We start from the raw sequence: 23,508 nt of genomic DNA, 5'->3' as shown, positions 1-23,508 counted from the left end.
TTTGATAAGTTGATCAAAGCATATAGTTTTACAGACTTGCGGTGAAGCCTGTATTTACAAGAAAGTGAGTGGGAGCACTACAGCATTTCTGATAAGTATATGTGAATGACATATTGTTGATCGGAAATAATGTAGAATTATTCTGCAAAGCATAAAGGAGTGTTTGAAAGGAGTTTTTCAAAGAAATACCTCGGTGAAGCTGCTTACATATTGAGCATCAAGATCTATAGAGATAGATTAAGACGCTTGATAAGTTTTTTCAATGAGTACATACCTTAATAAGATTTTGAAGTAGTTCAAAATGGAACAGTCAAAGAAAGAGTTTCTTGCCTGTGTTACAAGGTGTGAAATTGAGTAAGACTCAAAGCCCAACCACGGCAGAAGATAGAAAAAGAATGAAAGTCATTCCCTATGCCTCGGCCATAGGTTCTATAAAGTATGCCATGCTGTGTACCAGATCTATTGTATACCCTACACTGATTTTGGCAAGGGAGTACAATAGTGATCTAGGAGTAGATCACTGGACAGCGGTCAAAATTATCCTTACTGGAATAAGGATATGTTTCTCGATTATGGAAGTGACAAAAGGTTCGTCGTAAAGGGTTACGTCGATTCAAGTTTTGACACTAATCTATATGACTCTAAGTCTCGGTCTAGATACATATTGAAAGAGGGAGCAATTAGCTAGAGTAGCTCCGTGCAGAGCATTGTAGACATAGAAATTTGCAAAATACTTACGGATCTGAATGTGACAGACCCGTTGACTAAAATTATCTCACAAGCAAAACATGATCACACCTTAGTACTCTTTGGGTGTTAATCACATAAGCGATGTGAACTAGATTACTGACTCTAGTAAACCCTTTGGGTGTTGGTCACACGACGATGTGAACTATGGGTGTCAATCACATGGTGATGTGAACTATTGATGTTAAATCACATGGCGGTGTGAACTAGATTATTGACTCTAGTGCAAGTGGGAGACTGAAGGAAATATGCCCTAGAGGCAATAATAAAGTTATTATTTATTTCCTTATATCATGATAAATGTTTATTATTCATGCTAGAATTGTATTAACTGGAAACTTGATACATGTGTGAAAACATAGACAAACAGAGTGTCACTAGTATGCCTCTACTTGACTAGCTCGTTGATCAAAGATGGTTATGTTTCCTAGCCATAGACATGAGTTGTCATTTGATTAACGGGATCACATCATTAGGAGAATGATGTGATTGACTTGACCCATTCCGTTAGCTTAGCACTCGATCGTTTAGTATGTTGCTATTGCTTTCTTCATGACTTATACATGTTCCTATGACTATGAGATTATGCAACTCCCGTTTACCGGAGGAACACTTTGTGTGCTACCAAATGTCACAACATAACTGGTTGATTATAAAGGTGCTCTACAGGTGCTTCCAAAGGTACTTGTTTGTCACGACCAGTTTTTCAATAAAATAATTATTGAGAGAACAATCCCTTTTACGGACCAGCGAGGAAGAATTCCTTCTCACTGGTAGACAATATCTTGGTCACAGAAGGAAAATACCAGGAGTACTAAATATAATACAAGGTTGAGCAGAGACTGCCCAATAGTTTATTACATGCACGCCGCTAAAACAAGACGGCGGATAGGGTGGCAAACTACTAACTCACGATAATAACGGTGGTGGAAATATCACCGCGAAGCGAGTGATATGATTCCAGAAGTCTACAGCTCTTCGAGCGTCGGAGTGAGGCTCGAGGAGACTTATTGCGGGTGGCGGAAGCGTAAACAATACAAGTGACCAAAATCCGGGATCGCGCAGGACTGACTGGGACTCCTCTACGCATCGGACGCGCTATCAAACTCTTCATCCAAGAGATCGCCTTCGTCAACATCTGGCCAAATCAACAAGCCAGGTGAGTACTATGAAAGTACTCGCAAGACAATTCGGACATAAGATATAACAAATGTAAATATGAAATACATGAATAAGTTAACTAGCACGATCAGACATAGAGGTAGTAAATGCTGGGTGCCAAGCGAGTGTCTGAATGACGCCTCGAGCGGAAACTGCAGAATAGTAATACTGGTGCCAAGCGAGTGTCTGAAAGACTCCTCGAGCGGAAAATGCGGGATAATAATGCTGGTGCCAAACGAGTGTCTGAAAGACTCCTCGAGAGGAAAATGCAGAATAATAATGCCACAGTGGGGCGTCGAGGCGACACCACATAAAGGGCTTGCAACAGAAAATAAAGACAGTGCATGCCATAGTCGGACGTCTGAGCGACATCACATAAAGGGCTTATATTTAAAGTAAGAAACAGGTACACGCCATAGTCGGAAGTCTGCGTGACGTCACATAAAGGGCTTATATCACAGCTCAATAATAAAATCGTTCGGGAACATAAGTTATCACAAGCATGCGACAAATATAAAGTTAGTCCATCCACAGGAATAACCATAAATCTGGATTTACCACTTGAGCTTGTTCACCGGGGACAAGTTTTTCACACGGATAGATATGGATATAATGTTTACACTACTTGATCATGGATACGATGATTTGGAAAGAATTGACTCTGCAGAGTTTGTACTTAACCACAGCCAATGGATTTCAGTAGTCACGGGGACTAGTTCCGTCTACGGTGTTTTGGAAGAAACACGTCTAACCAGTACACACCCAATTCAACCATCCGAAGCCAGGGATCACCCTCGGCAACATTCAAGAAAAACCTTGAGACGGGGAGGCTACAACCTCGCGTAGCATGGGATCAAATTTCTATACGCGCGCTCTAAGGGGGTGCCCCCCCTCTCGGTCCCAACCGGAAACACCCATGCCCCCTGACCGGATGCCTGGCTTTAATCCTGGGCCAAGGTACCATCATCCCGGCCTCTCTGTTTGGTGTGTACACGGAAAGAGGTTACCAACTTACTAAACCGCATCCTGGCAATGAGACATGTGGTAGCACGGAAGGGGGGAAGAACGGTAACACGGCTCCAACCATGTTAACGTCGGAAAAGTCGGATGACGCAAGGATGGTATGCTACAACAGTACCACCTCGCTGCCCTTCATGTCACCACATGGTTAGGCCATCTCTCATCAGAGATCATCGCAACTTTGGAACATGCGGGAAAAGAATGATAACGTAGCTCCAACCACGTTAACGTCGTAGAAAGTCGGATGACGCAAGGCTGGTATCCTACAACAGTACCACCTTGCTGCCCTTCATGTCACCACATGATTAGGCCATCTCTCACCAGAGATCATCCCAACTTTGGAACATGCGGGAAAAGAACGATAACGTGGCTCCAACCATGTTAACGTCGGAGAAAGTCGGATGACGCAAGGCTGGTATGCTACAACAGTACCACCTGGCTGCCCTTCATGTCACCACATGATTAGGCCATCTCTCATCAGAGATCATCGCGACTTTGGAACAACCGGGTCGTTGCCTTACAAGCAACGAGGTATTTACCGACACTCATATGCCGCGCACATACTTTCACGCAAACATGCAAAACACCTGTCATATCAAATGTTCAAAACATGCTTGCCTGGTTCGGAGAAGTCGGAGTCTAGCTCGGCGAAGTTCGCGGCTCCTTCACCTCTTCCGGCACCTACGGCAATCACGAAACGGGTACTAACGTGAAAACCAACACATGTACAGAAACTTTTCCAAATATTTTTCAAATAAATCCCATAAAAAACTAGACAAAATTTGAAGATTGTCAAAAAAGAATCACTCAAAAATACCTTTTTATTAAAAAGTTATAAAGGTTTCTGTCCAGGGACTTATCTGTAATGAAACAGAAAAGTTCCAGGGTTTTAACTGAGAAAACAGAAAACGCTTCGGTTGGAAATGCGCAAGCGCAAAGGAGAAAACATATTTGCCCGAAGGCGTCAACAGAAAACGGTTTGAAGGAGAATAGAATAGAGGCTGACAGGCGGGGTCCACCTGTCAGGTTTAAAAAGCTCGCCGGCGCCCGAAGACTGCGGTGGACGCCGGCGTCGAACCACGGTGAGTTAGGAGAAACAGAGGGTACCAAGAGCTTCAGCGTCTTCTTCCGCGTCGGTGGGTGGTGGACTCGTCCAACGGGGAGCACCACGTCGACGGCGACACTATCTCCGGCGGACGGCGGCTCGGGTGAGGATGGGGAACTCCGGTGGAGGGCTGCAAGCTACAAATTGACGCACGGGTCAGAACGAGGGATGCAAGGTGAAGCTACTGGCAAGAGAATGGAGGCGGAGGAGCACACACGGGGGCGAATCGGGCTGGATCCCGTGGCGGGTCGCGGCGGCCGGAGTCGAGGAAGGAGACCTCCTCGGGGCTCTACCAGTGGCTAGGCTTGCTCTAGGGGGAGTGCAGGGATGGTGGGTGCTCGAGTTGAAGCTCGGGGCCTCTATTTATAGGCAGATCGACGGGGTGGCCGTGAACGGAGAATCTCCGGCGAGCGATTACGGCGGAGCAGTGGATTGGCAGGTGGGTTGAGCGGCCAGGCAGCATCAGTGGAGGTTACTGGAGTCGTTTCACAGTTAAACGGGGTCGGTCTTGGCGTAATGGCGTCGGTCCACGGTGAGGTGACCGCACGGGCTCAACGGCGGCAGAGAGCGCGCTCCGCGCCCTGCGGTTCACAACGAGAGCGGCAGCGCGTTCGGGGGAGTGGAAGGCCACGCGGTGAGCTCCGGTGGTTTGGGCGGCGCTGGGTGGCGTCGTCGGCGCCGTGTCTCCCGCTGGCGTCCGCAAAGCCGCCGCCGGCGTCGGTCACGGGGCGGCGCACCTTCTGCTGCTCGTCGCCGACGCCCGCAAAGTGCCAGGCGTTCGTGCGGTGCAGGAACAAGAGGGCGGGGACGAGGAGCAAGGCGACGTGGTGGCACTGGCGAGATCGACGTCCTTCTCTGAAGAAAACGACAGCAGGCCACTGCAGTGTTCTCTGAACTTTCTGAACTTGACATAGACAGTGCACTGCAGGTGTTCGACAGAAGGTTTTGGCTATGAGATAAATTTTTCTGGAGCTATAACTTGGTGAGATGACCACTCAATGCACCCAGATTCTGCCTGATTTTACTTGGAATTTTTGGAGGAGGTTTTGAATGAATTTCACCAAATTTGGCAAATCTGGTCCAAACTTGCAGTAGATGTAGTTTGAAAATTTTGAACTGAAGACCAGTGGATCTTCATGGTTCTAGGTTGAGGGTTCAAAGGACTAGGAGGGGAAAAAGGTTTGGGGCAAAAATCAAGACAGAAAGTGGAGTTCCTTTGTAAATCCCCAAGTGCTAGAAAAGGAGGCAGAAAAATTATTTGAATAGAATTTGAATGGAAATAATCACATGGGGAGGTTCAACTTGCTGGATTTGATGCAATTCATGATCCAAAGGTGAGGGAGGAGTTAGGAGAGAGCATTTGCACTAAGGCCAAGGTAAGAGAGAAAAGTTGAAAGTGGCAAAGGAGTTTTCCAAAAGCCATAGTGCATTTCCAAAAAGATTTTCAAAAGTTATTTTCCCCAAATGAAAAACATTTTGTCTTGAGTCCAAATGAAAAACAAGAACCTCCAAGACCAAAGACAGATCTTGGGTGGGTCCAAATAAAACTTGTGCCATAAAGAAAAATATTTGAGAGTGAGAGTTCTCTTGAAGAAAAATTTTGATCACTCCCCTCAAGTCAAATAAAAACCTTTTGAAAAATCCAAATAAAAACTTGGGTGTCACATTGTTGGGTTGACGTATTTCGAGATTAGGATTTGTCACTCCGATTGTCGGAGAGGTATCTCTGGGCCCACTCAGTAATGCACATCACTATAAGCCTTGCAAGCATTGTAACTAATGAGTTAGTTGCGGGATGATGTATTACGGAACGAGTAAAGAGACTTGCCGGTAACGAGATTGAACTAGGTATCGAGATACCGACGATCGAATCTCGGGCAAGTAACATACCGATGACAAAGGGAACAATGTATGTTGTTATGCGGTCTGACCGATAAAGATCTTCGTAGAATATGTGGGAGCCAATATGAGCATCCAGGTTCCGCTATTGGTTATTGACCGGAGAGGTGTCTCGGTCATGTCTACATAGTTCTCGAACCCGTAGGGTCCGCACGCTTAATGTTACGATGACGGTTATATTATGAGTTTATGTGTTTTGATGTACCGAAGGAGTTCGGAGTCCCGGATGAGATCGGGGACATGACGAGGTGTCTCGAAATGGTCGAGATGTAAAGATCGATATATTGGACGACTATATTCGGACATCGGAAAGGTTCTGAGTGATTCGGGTATTTTTTGGAGTACCGGAGAGTTACGGGAATTCGTATTGGGCCTTAATGGGCCATACGGGAAAGGAGAGAAAGGCCCCAAAGGGTGGCCGCACCCCTCCCCATGGACTAGTCCGAATTGGACTAGGGAGGGGGGGCGCCCCCATCCTTCTTTCTCCTTCTCCCTTCCCTTTTCCTACTCCAACAAGGAAAGGAGGAGTCCTACTCCCGGTGGGAGTAAGACTCCCCCCTTGGCGCGCCCTCCTCCTAGGTCGGCCGCCTCCCCCCTTGCTCCTTTATATACGGGGGCAGGGGGGCACCCCATAGGCACAACAATTGATCATTGATCTCTTAGCCGTGTGCGGTGCCCCCCTCCACCATATTACACCTCGATAATATCGTAGCGGTGCTTAGGCGAAGCCCTGCGTCGGTAGAACATCATCATTGTCACCACGCCGTCATGCTGACGAAACTCTCCCTCAACACTCGGATGGATCGGAGTTCGAGGGACGTCATCGAGCTGAACGTGTGCTGAACTCGGAGGTGCCGTGTGTTCGGTACTTGATCGGTCGGATCGTGAAGACGTACGACTACATCAACCGCGTTGTGTTAACCCTTCCGCTTTCGGTCTACGAGGGTACGTGGACAACACTCTCCCCTCTCGTTGCTATGCATCACCATGATCTTGCGTGTGCGTAGGAATTTTTTTGAAATTACTACGTTCCCCAACACCATAGTCTAGTGGTCAAGTAGAATTGAGTAATAGAGAGCTCAAATTAATTTTGCAAAAGACTGCTAATAGATCCAGAAAGAATTGGTCCAAGAAACTTGATGATGCATTATGGGCCTATAGAACTGCTTATAAAAATCCTATGGGTATGTCTCCGTATAAAATGGTTTATGGAAAAGCATGTCACTTACCTCTCGAACTAGAACATAAGGCATATTGGGCTATTAAAGAGCTCAGCTATGATTTCAAACTTGCCGGAGAGAAGAGGTTATTTGACATTAGCACACTTCATGAATGGAGAACCCAAGCCTATGAGAATGCCAAGTTGTTTAAAGAAAAAGTTAAAAGATGGCATGACAAAAGGATACAAAAGCGTGAGTTTAATGTAGGTGATTATGTATTGTTATACAACTCTCGTTTAAGATTTTTTGCAGGAAAACTTCTCTCTAAATGGGAAGATCCTTACGTTATCGAGGAGGTCTATCGTTCCGGTGCCATAAAAATCAACAACTTCGAAGGCACAAATCCGAAGTTTGTGAACGGTCAAAGAATTAAACATTATATCCCAGCTATTCCTATAAATTTTGAAACTAATATTATTGAAATCGTAACACCGGAGGAATACATAAGGAACACTTTTCAGAACGTTTCAGACTCTGGAAAGGAATAAGTATGTGGTACGGTAAGTAAACCGACTCCAAAACAGTTCTAATGGCAAATTTTCTCCGTTTTGGAATATTTAAGAAAATAGGAAAATAAGAAGCAGTCCGGGAGGGACATGAGGCTTCCATGAGGGTGGGAGGCGCGCCCTACCCCCCTGGGCGCGCCCCGCTACCTCATGGGCACCTCGTGTGCTCTCCGGACTCTGTTTTCTTGCACGATACTTCTTTCGGTCGGTAAAAATTCATTATATAATCTCCCGAAGGTTTTGACCACCGTATCACGCAAACATCCTCTGTTTTTGTTTTGAGCTGTTTCTGTAGCAGATTTGGAGCAATATGTCATCTCAGGATTCCGATAGAGAGAGCTATGTCTCACACCTCATTGCTGACCCAAAGACCTATGGGGATCTATCTCCTTGTGGTCGAACTACGGATGAGGAGGAGGATGCTCATTTGATGAGGATCAATGAGTCAAGTTCGGAGGAGGAGGAGGATGTCCCTCTACCTCAACCTGGGGATATGCACATGAAGTTCAAGAAATCTAGTCTCCCTAAGAGGGCTAAACTATCTAACAACCGATCTATTCCTTCTAGTTTTCGGCAGAAAAGCAAAGGAGATTTATGTGACAAGATCTTGAAGCTGGAATCGGAGGTCGATGATTTAAAGGAGGAAATTGCTCTTCTCAACTACAGTATGAAGAAGCTAAAGGCACAACTTTCATCATCAACAACTCCACCATCTTCTCCGCCAGCAAAGGAGATATAATCACATGGGTATGGGCACTCCCCTTGGCAACTGCCAAGCTTGGGGGAGGTGCCCCGATATCGTATCACCATCACACTCCTATCTTTACCGTTTTTCTTAGTTCGATCCTTTTGGTAATATCTTTATCTAGTAGAATAAAAGTTTTTGGTATGATTTAGTTTTGAGTTTTGCTTTATGGTCCGTCTATGTAATCGAGTCCGTGAGCTATATAATAAAGATTAGTGTTGAGTCAAGGGCTTGAATATCTTGCTATGATTATGAGTGAATAAAAGAAAAAGAAAGAATAAAAAGAGATCATATTGATCTTATGGAGAGTAATGACTTCACATATAAAGAGTATGATGATTAAAAGTTGTTGAGAGTTGACAAACATAGTTTTAGTCATCGTTGCAATTAATAGGAGGTAATAAGGAAAGAGAGGTTTTCACATATAAATACACTATCTTGGACATCTTTCATGATTGTGAGCACTCATTAAAATATGACATGCTAAAGAGTTGATGTTGGACAAGGAAGACGACGTAATGGGTTATGTTTTCTTATATCTGAAATAAAGTATATTGTCATGGATCATCCAACATGTTGAGTTTGCCTTTCCCCCTCATGCTAGCCAATTCTTTGCACCAAGTAGAAATACTACTTGTGCTTCCAAATACCCTTAAAACCAGTTTGGCCATGAGAGTCCATCATATCTACCTATGGATTGAGTAAGATCCTTCAAGTAAGTTGTCATCGGTGCTAGCAATAAAAATTGCTCTCTAAATATGTATGATTTATTAGTGTGGAGAAAATAAGCTTTATACGATCTTGTGATGTGGAAGAAATAAAAGCGACGGAGTGCATAATAAAGGTCCATATCACAAGTGGTAATATAAAGTGATGTTCTTTTGCATTAAGATTTCGTGCATCCAACCATGAAAGCGCATGACAACCTCTGCTTCCCTCTGCGAAGAGCCTATATTTTACTTTTATCTCTTACCCTTATGCAAGAGTCATGGTGATCTTCACCTTTCCTTTTTACATTTTATCCTTTGGCAAGCACCTTGTGTTGGAAAGATCCTGATATATATATATATATATATATATATATATATATATATATATATATATATCCAATTGGATGTAAGTTAGCATGAACTATTATTGTTGACATTACCCTTGAGGTAAAAGGTTGGGAGGCAAAACTATAAGCCCCTATCTTTCTCTGTGTCCGATCAAAACTCCGTAACCACAAGTATTGCGTGAGTGTTAACAATTGTGAAAGACTAATGATAGTTGAGTATGTGGACTTGCTGAAAAGCTCTTATATTGACTCTTTCCGATGTTATGATAAATTGCAATTGCTTCAATGACTGAGATTATAGTTTGTTAGTTCTCAATGAAGTTTTTGATTCATACTTGACATTGTGAATAGATTATTACTTGAGCATAAGAAATCATATGACAATATCCATATATGTTGCTGTTTTAGGAATGACCATGATGCCCTCATATCTGTATTTTATTTTATCGACACCTCTACCTCTAAACATGTGGACATATTTATCGTTATCGTCTTCCGCTTGAGGACAAGCGAGGTCTAAGCTTGGGGGAGTTGATACGTCCATTTTGCATCATGCTTTTATATCGATATTTATTGCATTATGGGTTGTTATTACACATTAACTCACAATACTTATGCCTATTCTCTCTTATTTTACAAGGTTTACATAAAGAGGGAGAATGCCGGCAGCTGGAATTCTGGGCTGGAAAAGGAGCAAATATTAGAGACCTATTCTGCACAACTCCAAAAGTCCTGAAACTTTGGAAATAATAAATAATACTGAGCGAAGAAAATGCCAGAGGGGGCCCACACCCTGGCCACGAGGGTGGGAGCGTGCCCTACCCCCTGGGCGCGCCCCCTGCCTCGTGGGCCCCCTGGTGCCCCTCCGGTGCCCATCTTCTGCGATATGAAGTCTTTTGTCTGAGAAAAAATCATAAGCAAGCTTTCGGGACGAGACTCCGCCGCCACGAGGCGGAACCTTGGCGGAACCAATCTAGGGCTCTGGCGGAGCTGTTCTGCCGGGGACACTTCCCTCCGGGAGGGGGAAATCATCGCCAACGATCCTCTCATCGGGAGGGGGTCCATCTTCATCAGCATCTTCACCAGCACCATCTCCTCTAAAACCCTAGTTCATCTCTTGTATCCAATCCTTGCCTCTAAGTCTGAGATTGGTACCTGTAGGTTGCTAGTAGTGTTGATTACTCCTTGTAGTTGATGCTAGTTGGTTTACTTGGTGGAAGATCATATGTTCAGATCCATTATGCATATTAATACCCCTCTGATTATGAACATGAATATGCTTTGTGAGTAGTTACGTTTGTTCCTGAGGACATGGGAGAAGTCTTGCTATTAGTAGTCATGTGAATTTGGTATTCGTTCGATATTTTGATGAGATGTATGTTGCCTCTCCTCTAGTGGTGTCATGTGAACGTCGACTACATGAACCTTAACCATTGTTTGGGCCTAGAGGAAGGCATTGGAAAGTAATAAGTAGATGATGGGTTGCTAGAGTGACAGAAGCTTAAACCCCAGTTTATGCATTGCTTCGTAAGGGGCTGATTTGGATCCATATGTTTCATGCTATGGTTAGGTTTACCTTAATACTTATTTTGTAGTTGCGGATGCTTGCAATAGGAGTTAATCATAAGTGGGATGCTTGTCCAAGTAAGGACAGCACCCAAGCATCGGTCCACCCACATATCAAATTATCAAAGTACCGAACGTGAATCATATGAACGTGATGAATACTAGCTTGACGATAATTCCCATGTGTCCTCGGGAGCGCTTTTCTCTATATAAGAGTTTGTCCAGGATTGTCCTTTGCTACAAAAAGGATTGGGCCATCTTGCTGCACTTTATTTACACTTGTTACTTGTTACCCGTTACCAATTACCTTATCATAAAACTATCTGTTACCGATAATTTCAGTGCTTGCGGAGAATACCTTGCTGAAAACCGCTTATCATTTCCTTCTGCTCCTCGTTGGGTTTGACACTCTTACTTATCGAAAGGACTACGATAGATCCCCTATACTTGTGGGTCATCAAGACTCATGGAACCCCGTGGCATCAAGCTCGGCGACAATGTGCGGCTCCCAGCCCATCAATGCCATGGGGATGGGCGTTGGCGCTGTCGGGGCGACGGGAGCCAGAACGGGAGCGGGGACAGGCGCGGCGTCTTCCCGCAAGGCCGGTTCAAGCTCGTCCCAAAGCGCCTTATGTTCTTGAGACTCCGGCTGGGTGTCTTCCTCAAGAAACTGGAAGAGTAAGGGCAGACCATCGTGATGCGGCATTGCGTACGTTTAGGTCAGGCTGGTTGGAGGTAGACGACAGGAGAATCGGAGAGGAAGAGAGAAGATTGTAGCGATACCGGGTAGTGCGGGGTTGATTTTAAACTGCGGCGCCGGCGACATTAAAAGTGGGAGCAGTTGGGACGAAGTTGGGCGGCGGAGCCTGGTAGAAGGGCTCGCCTCCCGGTGAGCCTACACAGCGGTCTTCTTGCACGCCTCCCTGTCAGCCGGCGCAGCGGTCTGCTCGCACGCCTCCCGTCGACTCACACACTTGCTCGGACGGCACCTGCCGATGAGAAGCAGGACTCGTGGCGGCACGTAAACGCCCACGGTTTCAATAGTGAAAGTGTTTTCCTTAACGTGACAGGTCTTTGTTCCAAAATACCTTGGCTCTTCATTTGTGCAACTTGTCATAAGCAGCTTGTCTCAAATTGAAGAAAAAATTACGAAGTAATATTTGTGCCATATCACGTGACCATGCTCAGTTTCAAGAATTTATGGTCACTTTTGGATTTTCTGAAATTTAAGATCCAGGATTCGAAACAATATCATAACCAGCATCATGCAATAAATTTTCAAGCCATACATCTGTCCTGTTGTATTTCTTAAGAAAGGATTTGGTCAAACATTTTGCTTAGTTAGACTTCAAACAAGTTATATATGCAGAGCAAAAGGATAATCCCTCTGTACCAGTGCATTGCCTCATATATTAACTCAAGTACTAGGCACGAACAAACAGGCTCAATTCTTTGCTCATCCTGGTGTAGTAGTAGTAGTAGTACTAGGCAATGCAGTTGACGGGTGACCTTGGCGAGCAGCGACCGAGGGAATTGAACCGTGCTCGGCACGGTAGGTAACGTTGTCTAGTTACTAAAGCATCCCTCCGTTGTTCATCGGTAGTCATTATGGACCGGGGACATGAGGGGAATTTCCTAGGGCTGGAATTCTGGCCGCCAGATATTTCGACTCGAAACACGGAGGCTCGACTGGTTGGGGTTGCCTAATGTGCATACCACGCACGCCACCAGAAGGACACGAGCCCGATTTTTATTTTTTTATTTTTTTAGGATCAACAAGAGCCAAGGTCTGGCTGGTACGCCGCTGGGTCCTACCATTCAAGAATACGAAAGGAACCTTTTAAATTGCCGAACAAATCTATGTGTATTACAATGCTCGTATTTTCCTTGCAAATACTAATCTCAACATGGTAATTGATTTATGACGACTTGTTGAATTAGAGTGAGTTTGTGATATAGTGATCTCAACGTGGATTTCACATTTCATGGTATCCCTGGTAAGTTTTTCAATGCAAATTCAAATTTAAAAGATGAACAATATGGAGGAGAGAAAACTTTGTATCTATCAAGCATATGACCACACACACACACACATACACACACAGAGACACCCACACACGAACACAACAACAATCCAATAAGTATAGTGCATCTATTTTTCCAAACCATGCATGTATGACACGAATTCAAAAATACTCCTTCTGTTCCTAAATATTAGTCTTTTAGAGATTTCAACAAGCGACTACATACGGAGCAAAATGAGTGAATATACACTCTAAAATATGTCTATATACATCTGTATGTGCCAGTCCACTTGAAATCTCTAAAAAGACTAATATTCAGGAACGAAGGGAGTAAAATGTAAGACATGCATGGTCCTCAATTCAATATTTAAAATGAACATGAAACTGAAACATGAATATTAAGTCTAGTACTACAGTACATGCAAATGTTGTGTTTAATTAGGCGGAGCTATGATTGTCGGGGGTCACCCCCTCGACCTTAGATAAAATTGTGAAGCTCTGTTTAGGGTTGTTTAGATTATATTTGTCCCCACCCTCCCAACCACCGATTGGTTGTGCACCCCCACCCCTCCTGCCCTGGAGAATATCATGTGCCCCCATACCTTAGATATGCCGATACGAGTTGCTTGGAGCTTGTAGATCTGAGATATAGCAGCTCACATGATGTCTTAATATTTTTACAGGAAACCTTGATGAGTTTGAGAATTGCACACAATTTGTACAAAAACTACTCAGAGGCCCTTGGATCCCATATCCAACGACCTCGAAGCTCGTATCACCGTAGCATCTATGATGAAGGAGGACATCATATTCTCCTGTATGTAAGAATATCATGTGCTACCACACCTTAGATGCTTAGGTGATACAAACTCTTCGGAGCCGTTGGATTTGTGACCCAACACCTCCTCGGTGGTTCGAATGGTTTTTTGCAGAAAAGCGCCCAAAGAGTTCGGCCACTTCTTACCAGCACAAAGACTGCTCAGATGCCATTGGATCTCAGACCAAATGACCTCGAAGCTCGTATCACCGTATCATCCAAGCTGCGAGAGCACCTTATGTTTTCTCGCACGGGAGAATATGAGGTGCTCCCGCACCGTAGATTCTATGGTGATATGAGTTCACGGAGATCTAGCGGCCCACAGTAGGAGGTTTGAATGTTTTTGCAATATACGGCTGAGAGAGTTTGGGAATTGCGCAGAAAGTACAAGTACTGCACATGTGCCATCCGATCACTGATCATACGACCTAGATGCTCATATCACCGTAGCGGGTAATTAAGCTACGGGGAGCACCTAATATGAGCAACGGGCAGCCGTTGGATCCAAGATGCAGCGGCACACACGAGGCCTGAATGTTTTATTTGCAAAAAAACCTTTGGAGAGTTTGGAAATTGCGCATAATTACAAAGACTACTCCCAAGCCATTGGATCTCACTTCCAACGGTGTAAAAAATCGTATCACCATAGCATCTAAGCTGCGGGGTGGATGTGATATTCTATGCTGCTGTCATTTTTGTTCGTAAACTTGCAAAATACGTGTAACTTGTGCCGTTACTTGTCTAACCGCGCAAAGTGTTTGTTCAGAAAAACCATCCTAAACTGAAATATCGGAACAACACACGGGGGTCCCACTTGTCATTAATCAAATTTGGACCTAAAACTAACAAATCTGAAAGACGAGATTCGAACTGGCAACCTGGACTACAAAGCGTAAGTCGATAGCCTGAAACAACAACGGTTGTTGGCTTTGTCCCATAACTTGATTTTATACAGTATTACATTGAGTAGAGTAGAGGTGGTGCCTCGTCAACACGTGCATGACCGTTGACTCACTTACTGGTGGGTCCCAGGTCTGCGATCTCTCTCTTCTCTCCATCGTATAACCTTTGCACGGGCACACACGAAGAGCGGCGCTAGCTTGTCGTGGTGTTATTACAACTAAAAAAAGCTTGGAAAATAGAAGAATCGCCTAGAACAAGAGACGTTGTGGCTGGTCGAGACGGTGCTATCATGATGAAGCTGTGTGGCTAGTGGGGTGTTTTCGACCGACTGGCTGGCTCCTGAGGTCGAACCATAGGTACTATGTCTGATACAGTAAATTTTTACACGCACATTTTTCCTCGTGCTGAGACATGGCACACCCTACCGCGCGGTTTTGGGGTCCTCCCGGGTGGTGCACGCATATATTCTTCCTGACGTGGGACGCCCTACCGCGCGTTTTCGCTGAAGCAAGTAGATGAGTCGTCAAATCAAGAAAGACCACTTTTCCCGCCGAGTACAACATTGAAGCACGGTGGATAGCTAGTTGGGCTAGTTCGACCGATTAGCTAGGCCGCCACAACATTTGTTTTTTCACCCCTTTTTTTATCTACTTGCCGGCAGGTAAATTTAAATATCCACCGCGGCGTTGCTCTGGTGTTTGAGTGCGGCAGGATTTTTAATTTTTTGATTGACGGGAGCAGGCGCGGCAGGATTTTTAATTTTTTTGATTGACGGGAGGCGCGGCAGCAATTAGTCATGATGATTCCGCCTGTAAAACCCACTGCTCCCTGATGTGAGAAGTCGTCGACTGGTGTTTTACCATGGTGAAAACCAAAAGATTCCCCGCTCATCGGCTGGCTCCCTCCGCCTTCCCGTAGATTGCATTGCCTTTCAGCCGTTTCATCCCCTGCATCACCAACGTCGTGCGCCTCAAGAAGCAGAGGGACTTCGGTGGTGTTTAGGCGCCCTCTACCACTGGCATGTCCATGTCTCGGCGCAACATGACCATTGGATCAAACTCAGACGGTGCAGATCAGTCACTGTAGCACAAATCATGTGGGTGTGTTTGGTTGCATTCTCATCTCAATATACTCCTCTGTCTAAGTGCGTAAGTCACCTTACGAAAACGAAATAATCCCAAAACACTTAGGCACGGTACATTAACTCCCTCCCCGTTTCTTGTTTTGTGACATATCAACCAATAAGAGACGTGGGCCGTGCATGCTTTCAATGACTTGAGACTAATAAACATGACATGCGGTGGTTAGTTCATTGCATGCAATGCTATTAATTAGCAAAAAGACATTAAGTTTTCTCGTTTTCCTCTCCGCCTTGGTTGCAGTTGTTTCCTCTTCGTGTATTTGTGTTAACCTACTAGTGTGGACTCATGCACCCTTCATGCACTCTGCCAAACACCCAAAAGTGGGTCGAGAAGGGAACTTTTGCTCCCATCCCGTGCACCCTTCATACACCTTGCCTAACACTATTCGTGCTTCATATGGTTCATGTTTCATGGAGTACTGTAGCACCATACTCTCCGTGCGCTGTCGACCTAGTTCTGTTAACATTGATCTCACCGTTCATTCTCGACCGGACAGTCGAGAAAGCGGTACTATGTTACTACATTACTGTTCGTATAGTTGACATGCGCACAACATCATTTGTTGTCGTCATATCTTACTACACTAGCAACAAGATTATGTAGTACTGACGTATGAACCACTGCACATGCCTAATAGTAGGAGCACTGTGTATGTTCAAGTGGCTGCCGTGTTTCGCACTCCTCCGTCGTAAGAGTGCATGCCTAGTAGTAGGTGCACAGTGGACACGCTCTACCGTGCGGGTCCTCCTCCAGCCATGCACTAAATTACTCACTTTCGCCGACGTGTGGGACAGCCAGCATTGGGGTCCACCAGCCATGCACTAAATTACTCCGTAGTAGAGTGACGGTATATTACCCCGATCAAAGCGCCGCAGTAATGCCCAATGAGCCGTCAAATCACAAAAACCCCTCCTTTCCAGCAGTAAGTTGGACGGATGAAGCAACCATCATTTCACTATTCTCTCTCCGCTTCCTCTCTACCCAACCATCGCTTCTCCCTCATCTTGTTCCTCATTTCTTCAAGAAAAACCCCAACCTGCTTCTACCATTATTCTTCTCTCCCAAAGAAGGAAAGGTGAGTGCATCAATGGTCTTGATTCTGGCCAAGGCCCGGTCTTGCAACCCCGAGACTGATCCTATAACTCCCTCTCTTTTCTTCTTTTGGGTTTGTGTTTATGGTTTGTTTTCTTTTATTTCTATTTGACAGTTTCTTGATGGAAGCTGGAGCACCAGCCGAAGTGATGTCTATGGATATGGCCAAAACCGTCGAGGCTCATGGTACGAAGAAGCGCAAGCACCCCGCCGAGACTACCACAGACAAGCTAAAAGCCATCGCCCTGTCCAAGCCCCCCTCTCCGGGATCCCTCATTAAGCAAGTCCAGGTAATATCTCTTCTTGACGATCTTTTTCTCGATCTTGATCGTGTTTTTTCATCTAACATGCACTAGTACTAGTACTACAACTTTCTGGGTGATCTTGCATGTGATTTTTGTGTGCCAGATGACGGTTCTAAATTCCTCTTTTGACCAAAACATGCGAGAGGTTGACACTGATTTCTTATAGATTACTTTCAACTACTCCCTCTGTCCCAAATTTCTTGTCTTAGATTTGTCTAGATACGGATGTATCTAATACTAAAATGTGACTTCATACGTCCGTATCTAGACAAATCTAAGACAAGAATTTTGGGACGGAGGGAGTACTTTATGAACATCAATGCTACCTTTGAAGAGGGTTTATTTGCCTCAGTAACTTGTGTTAAGGATACTGCAAGTAATCCCTCTGCTCTCATGCCTTTGAAGACAAGTTCTAGTGTCTTTGTTCACTCATTTCTGTGCGTATATGTAGTCATATATGGAGTATAATATCGAAAATCATCTTATATTTCTGAACGGAGGTAGTAATAAAATATGGTTTCTGTTTGAATTAGAACCAGGTCCGCGGTGGAGATGAAGTTCTCAAAGTCATGCCGTGTGAATTGGAAGACCTGAGGATGAGTTCTACTGCTAAACTATCCAGCTGTTGTGTCCTTGTCGCCATGTGTCCTGAACTAGTGTTTTCCTGTAGCATTGTTGTTAGGCGTGTTCTCGAGGTTGTACTTGACCACAACAATTTCCTGGCTGTGCCTTCGATTACGAAGGGTGTGGTTCTTGTAAAGCTTCCCAACAAATCTGATGCGGCATGTCTTCATGATCATGTTTATGAGTGGAAAGACCACTCTGTTAGGTTCTCCAAGGTTGACGAGATGGTGATGGTGCATGTAGACATCTCTCACGAAGTCCATGGCCTAGTCAGTTATGCGGGGTTCATCCCGTAGGTCGGTGGCAAGAAATAGTCTGCAGAGTTTAATTAGTGCAACTTTGCTTGTCTGTAGTAAGTACTATTGTTCAGTACTTGATTTGTGTTTGTGAACCCTGTATTGTTTATTAGTACTGCCGCTTTTGGTGTGTGGTCAGTCCTGAGAACGGTCTATGTTAATGTCTGTCCACTCAATTCAGTCTGTATATTTTGAAGTATCCAGATCATCCTTTTTGTGAGGACGGTTTATCAATTATGGTTACACTCCAATATCTGTATGCATTGCAGGGTTTATCGCACCCACCAGGATTTCCAGTCCCATGGATGTTCGGTCCATACGATTTGTCACGACCTTTGGACTGTCCTGCTTGTGGGAGTAGGCGGGGCCCCTACATGCCACCCGTAGTTGGACGATCAATCTTCTGTTTAGTACTTCTACATAGTGATTTCCTAGTAAGGATTCACTCGTGTCACATCAAGTAAATCTTATTGATTTACTGTCTAAATCTTATTGATTTACTGTCTAAATCTTATTGATTTAATGTCATGTTTTCTTTCTTTTCCTGCAATTTTACGATGCAGGTTTTGCCATGTGACATTCATCACAGAATAAACCGTTTGGTTTGCTCTACGATGGCTATTTTTGCAGGTTTCACTTCTTATGTCATGTCAGTAACGAAGGCACTGTCCATCACTTATATTACTGGAAAAAATTGGATCAGTCTGTTGTCTGAGTACAAGTTGAATCCCTATGATGAACTGCAGTTTGGTTAAAAAAACACCACAATTAGTCCTTCTCACGTTTAAAAGAAATGAAGAAAAAACTGGATCACGGTCACGAAGCCTAGTCAAGTTAGAAAGCTGATCATAGCAGACCAGACACAATCGCCGCTGTCTCGCACATCGGTACCACCTTCAACAACGGATCGAGCACCGGCAGTTGCTCTAGCACTGACAGCAGCAGCAGCTCAGTCTGATCCAACTGAGGATTGGGCACCGACCGCGTCAGCGGATCAGGCTGATCTACCGGAGGATCGGGCATCGACACCGGCACCAGCTCTACAAGGAGCACCATCTGCGGCAGCAGCAGCGGCTTCGGCACCTGCACCAACACTTGCACTTGCATCTCCTCCGGCCCGTGCAGCGGCAACCGAACGAGCAGTTGCACCGGCAACAGACTGGGCTGCAGTTCGCACTTCATATACCAAAGTCCTTACAAAAACCGACATGTCCACATTCTTGGTAAGTGTTGGTGCAGGTGATGGTGCAGCCTTGGTAACTGTTTGGATATTGGATCATTGGCCGCCCAAGTGTTTCGTTCTTTTTTATTTCCATGTTGCTTCGCAAGATTCACTGTGTTGATCTAACTATTTGGGTATGTCTTCTTGTTTGCAAACAGAGAATTTCTAAAGCAACGAGGGAGTCGTTCAACAATCCGGGCGACAGCGGCCAAGTTTCTCTTACCATGCGCAGCCTATGTGTGAATGAACCTGCTCAATATACCGTAAGTACAAAGGATGGTCATATGATGATTGATGCTAAAGGATGGTCAAGGTTCAAATCTAAATCATATCTTGCGGCAGGGGATGATCTCAAAATCTAACTTTCTCGGCAAGGAGAGCTGGTCCAAATCAACTTTGATATTCTTCAATAGCAGCATGCAACTGCTGAACTGATCTATCCTACGAGGGATTTTGATGTAATAATTTGGCATGGTGAAACAAGTGTCCTGTGTGTATAAGTAATACGACAGTATTATTTATCACATGGTATATCGTTGATAGAATTGCAACTCTCATTGCTGGTTAGGAACTATCGTTCGATTGCATTCCAACAGCTATCGTGCTTTATTTAATTTTGTGTATTCGCCTTGTGACAACATCTAAGACCAGCGCCGTACCGATCGCTTGCAATATGAAAAGCGCTGAGGTAGAACACATGGGCCCCCAAACATGCAGGGTGGGCCTGCGGCCCAAAGTCCAGAACCGTGAGCCTGTCTGAGTATTATATTCTCAGCAGAACCCCCATAATTCCCGTGCGTTGCACGTAACATCAAGATGCATTTGTATGAGTATTTTATCTTGTGAGAGAAAAGGATGAACAAGGGAAGGCCTTATTTGCAAATGTGGAGAGGTGTGTGGGTACCTTTTTGCAAAATTGCCATAGTTTCCTTCCTATTCTTCAGACATAAATCGGACGACCTATATTGCAGGATGGCAGGCACACCATCATCACCAACTCGTCTATACTGTGTTAAAAACAACTCTGTTTTTTATAATTATATATGTTATATATATTCCCCTTGATTTTTATTATGTATAAAGTTGTGATATAAAAGATTTGTATATTTCTTTACAGAGGGAGTATCTCTCTGTCAAAAATATATTTTTGTGTAACTAGTTACTCCTGTCTTTCTACTTCCTTTCGCTAATATGTGGGGCATTCGGCAATGGGGTCCACGTGCCATATGCACAAATTAGAGTGCACAACTGCATGGTAGACACACCCCGGTCGTAGCGCCGCAGTAATGCCCGATGAGCCGTCAAATCACAAACCCCCCTTTCCAGCTTTAGCAGTAAGCTGGACGGACGAAGCGGCAATATTTCACTGGGCCTGAATCCCCTTCTCCCTCGTCTGCATGTTTAGAGAAAACCCCCTCTCGGCGATTGCATAGGGTTTTCTCATGGAGAACCAGGTACGAATTCTTCATCCATCCCCGATAAATCCAAGTCCCTTGGTCGCGGGTAATCCTAGGATGGCAGCCGCCGCCGTTGATGCATTTTTCTTCCTATTGAATCTAGTGTGTTTCATTTGCACTGCCCAAAGTGCGAGGACCCTACAGGTTTCTGCGCCCTCGGCGAGACGCCACACTTGTTCCTTCTCATCCTAACACGGGATTTTAAAACGCGCATAGTATGTTCCTAGAATCCTCTTTTCTATCCGGGAGGGTGGGGTTTTTTTGAACATGCGGTCGACTAATTCGGAAATTTGGATTGCTATATTTGGATAAAAGGTACTAGCAGTACGATGGTCAGCACTGACATGAACGTGGAAGTTATTTCTAGATTTGGATAGGGAAAACATTGTGTTCTCATATTATTTTTCCTGCAGTGCATTATTTGCTCTGCCAGAACACTTGTACTCAAGATGCTCGGCCTTGCCATAACTGAATACACCAGTTTAATGGTCACATTGAAGACAAGCCATGGATATAAGTTCCGAGTTGGGTTCATGAACCAAGAAGATCGCTGCTTTTTTATGGTCAAACTTGGATAAACTTTCTCAAGTGTTACGGACTAAAAGTTGGCGCACGAATGTTGATGGAAATAGCAGAACCTGGTCTCATCTTCACTGCGATCTTCCACCCCAACGTCATTCCAATTGTTCGTCCATGTTAGTTTTGTATCTGGTTCTTGCTTGTTGCCTCGATTACTTCTTAATCCACCTATTCTGTCTAACTAATCGCAATTTAACTTTAGAAGTAGCAACAAATCTCTCACGAAGATGCTACTTCTAACTAATATTTTCTTATAATTGGTGGCACGTGTAGGTTTTTTCAGAGTTAAGCAGGCTGCTCGTTTGTTATTATGTAACAACTCGGCTGTTACTGATGGCACTGAAGTTGACTGGGACGACATCCACAAGTTCCTACACTTTATTGATCATCTTGAGGTCCTTGTGGGGCGTTTCAATGGTGGAAGGCCACGTGGGATATGTGTGCCACTGCTGCACTCGTTGAACAGGTCCAACTGTGTCGAGAAACTTATGGTACGAGCTATTTTCTGTTATATATGTTGTTCATAAACTATTGCTTATACACAGTTTTACAGCTGTGATCTTCTTGAAACAGAAACTGCCCAGTTCTATTGTTCCTATACAGATGCCTGGCCATGGTCGGGTCAGACTTGCGCTTCGTCACAACATCATGTTTATGTCGACCTACTCCATTCCCCTTGGAGGTGAAAAGATACTTATTCATGGGTGGTCTCAAATAATGAAGGCCCGTCCATCTTGAAGAATAGGACAGAAGATTATGTTCCTGCTTTTCCATGGCTCTAAAGCGAATATCCTGTTTATTGACCACATTGCGAGATCAAGCCGCTTTCAGAAGGTTGTGGATGCGCGGGGTGGCGCCAGGGCCTTGTCCGGGGGCTTGGCGGCCTCACCCTTGGTTAACTGTAGGCAAAGTAGCACTGTTTGAGGCGTGCTTTGTACGGTTGAACCTGTATAAGTACTCATACTGCTTTCAACTATGGTTGTTAAGTGCCCCTGCTGGTTTCAGTTAAGGTTGTTAAGTACTCCTACTCCTTTTACAGTCTGTCGTGTTTCTTCAGTCCTGTTTTCCTCCAGCCGCCAAAACCAAACCAGCGTCGGCGGGGCTGCCTGCTTCCGCCTCCCACGGCTGGCTGCGCCTCAGCGCACGCATCGCCGCCCCACCATCTCCTAAATTGTTAACGCCGACGTCCAAGGCCTCGCCGTCGTCCTCCGCGCGCTTTGGTGCGCTCGCCGTGGCGCCGCCCTCTCGCGTTGTCAACATGATCAACAAACAACAGGAATCGGCAGAAGTACGTGGAGAGGATGACAGTACGGGCCCACCATGTCAGCGTATGGAAAAATAAAATGCTTCCTCCTAGTGTTTTCCTGACATCTGGGACCCACGCCATTGTGAGCGTATATAGTCAATAGACTAGAGAACAGCACAAGATCGGCTGACACCTGGGACGTAGCTGCTCGAGCAGTATTTTTTTGTTATTGTTGAGACGGAGCAGGGTTTGAACTGGGCTGTGGCCCGTCTAGCCCAGGCTTATATTTTATGTTCACCATGTGACCAGCCCAGCTATTTTTTCTTTGTGAAAATTAGCCCAGTTTATTTTTTCTGAAGAATACCTAATCCAGGCCTATTTATTTTTCTACGCCCTGATGGGCTGCAACTCTTTCAAGACGCCTGCAAATCTTGAAAGTAATATGAAATTGGTTGTAAATATAAAAACAGATGACAAATTGGCAATTACTTTATAATTTCTGAATTTTTTTCACATTTTCAGATTCCTATTTCACTGGGCATTACCCTAATTTAAATATATCTTCAAAGTACTTTAAATTTGGCTCGATATTTCGGTATTAAAAATAGTTAACCCATAGAAATATGCGAAATTGGCCCTGGCCAACCAAAAAAACGGATTGCAATAAATTGCATAAGAAGTCGCAATGACCTATATATAAATTATTAAAAAAAGAGGGAATGGTCTGACTTATGGGCCTATTAAGTTGACGCGTATGCAAGATTTTTTTAGTTAT

This window comes from Aegilops tauschii, chromosome 4, assembly GCF_002575655.3.
Source record: "Aegilops tauschii subsp. strangulata cultivar AL8/78 chromosome 4, Aet v6.0, whole genome shotgun sequence".
Lineage (NCBI taxonomy): Eukaryota > Viridiplantae > Streptophyta > Magnoliopsida > Poales > Poaceae > Aegilops > Aegilops tauschii.
Note: the sequence above shows the minus strand (reverse complement) of the source record.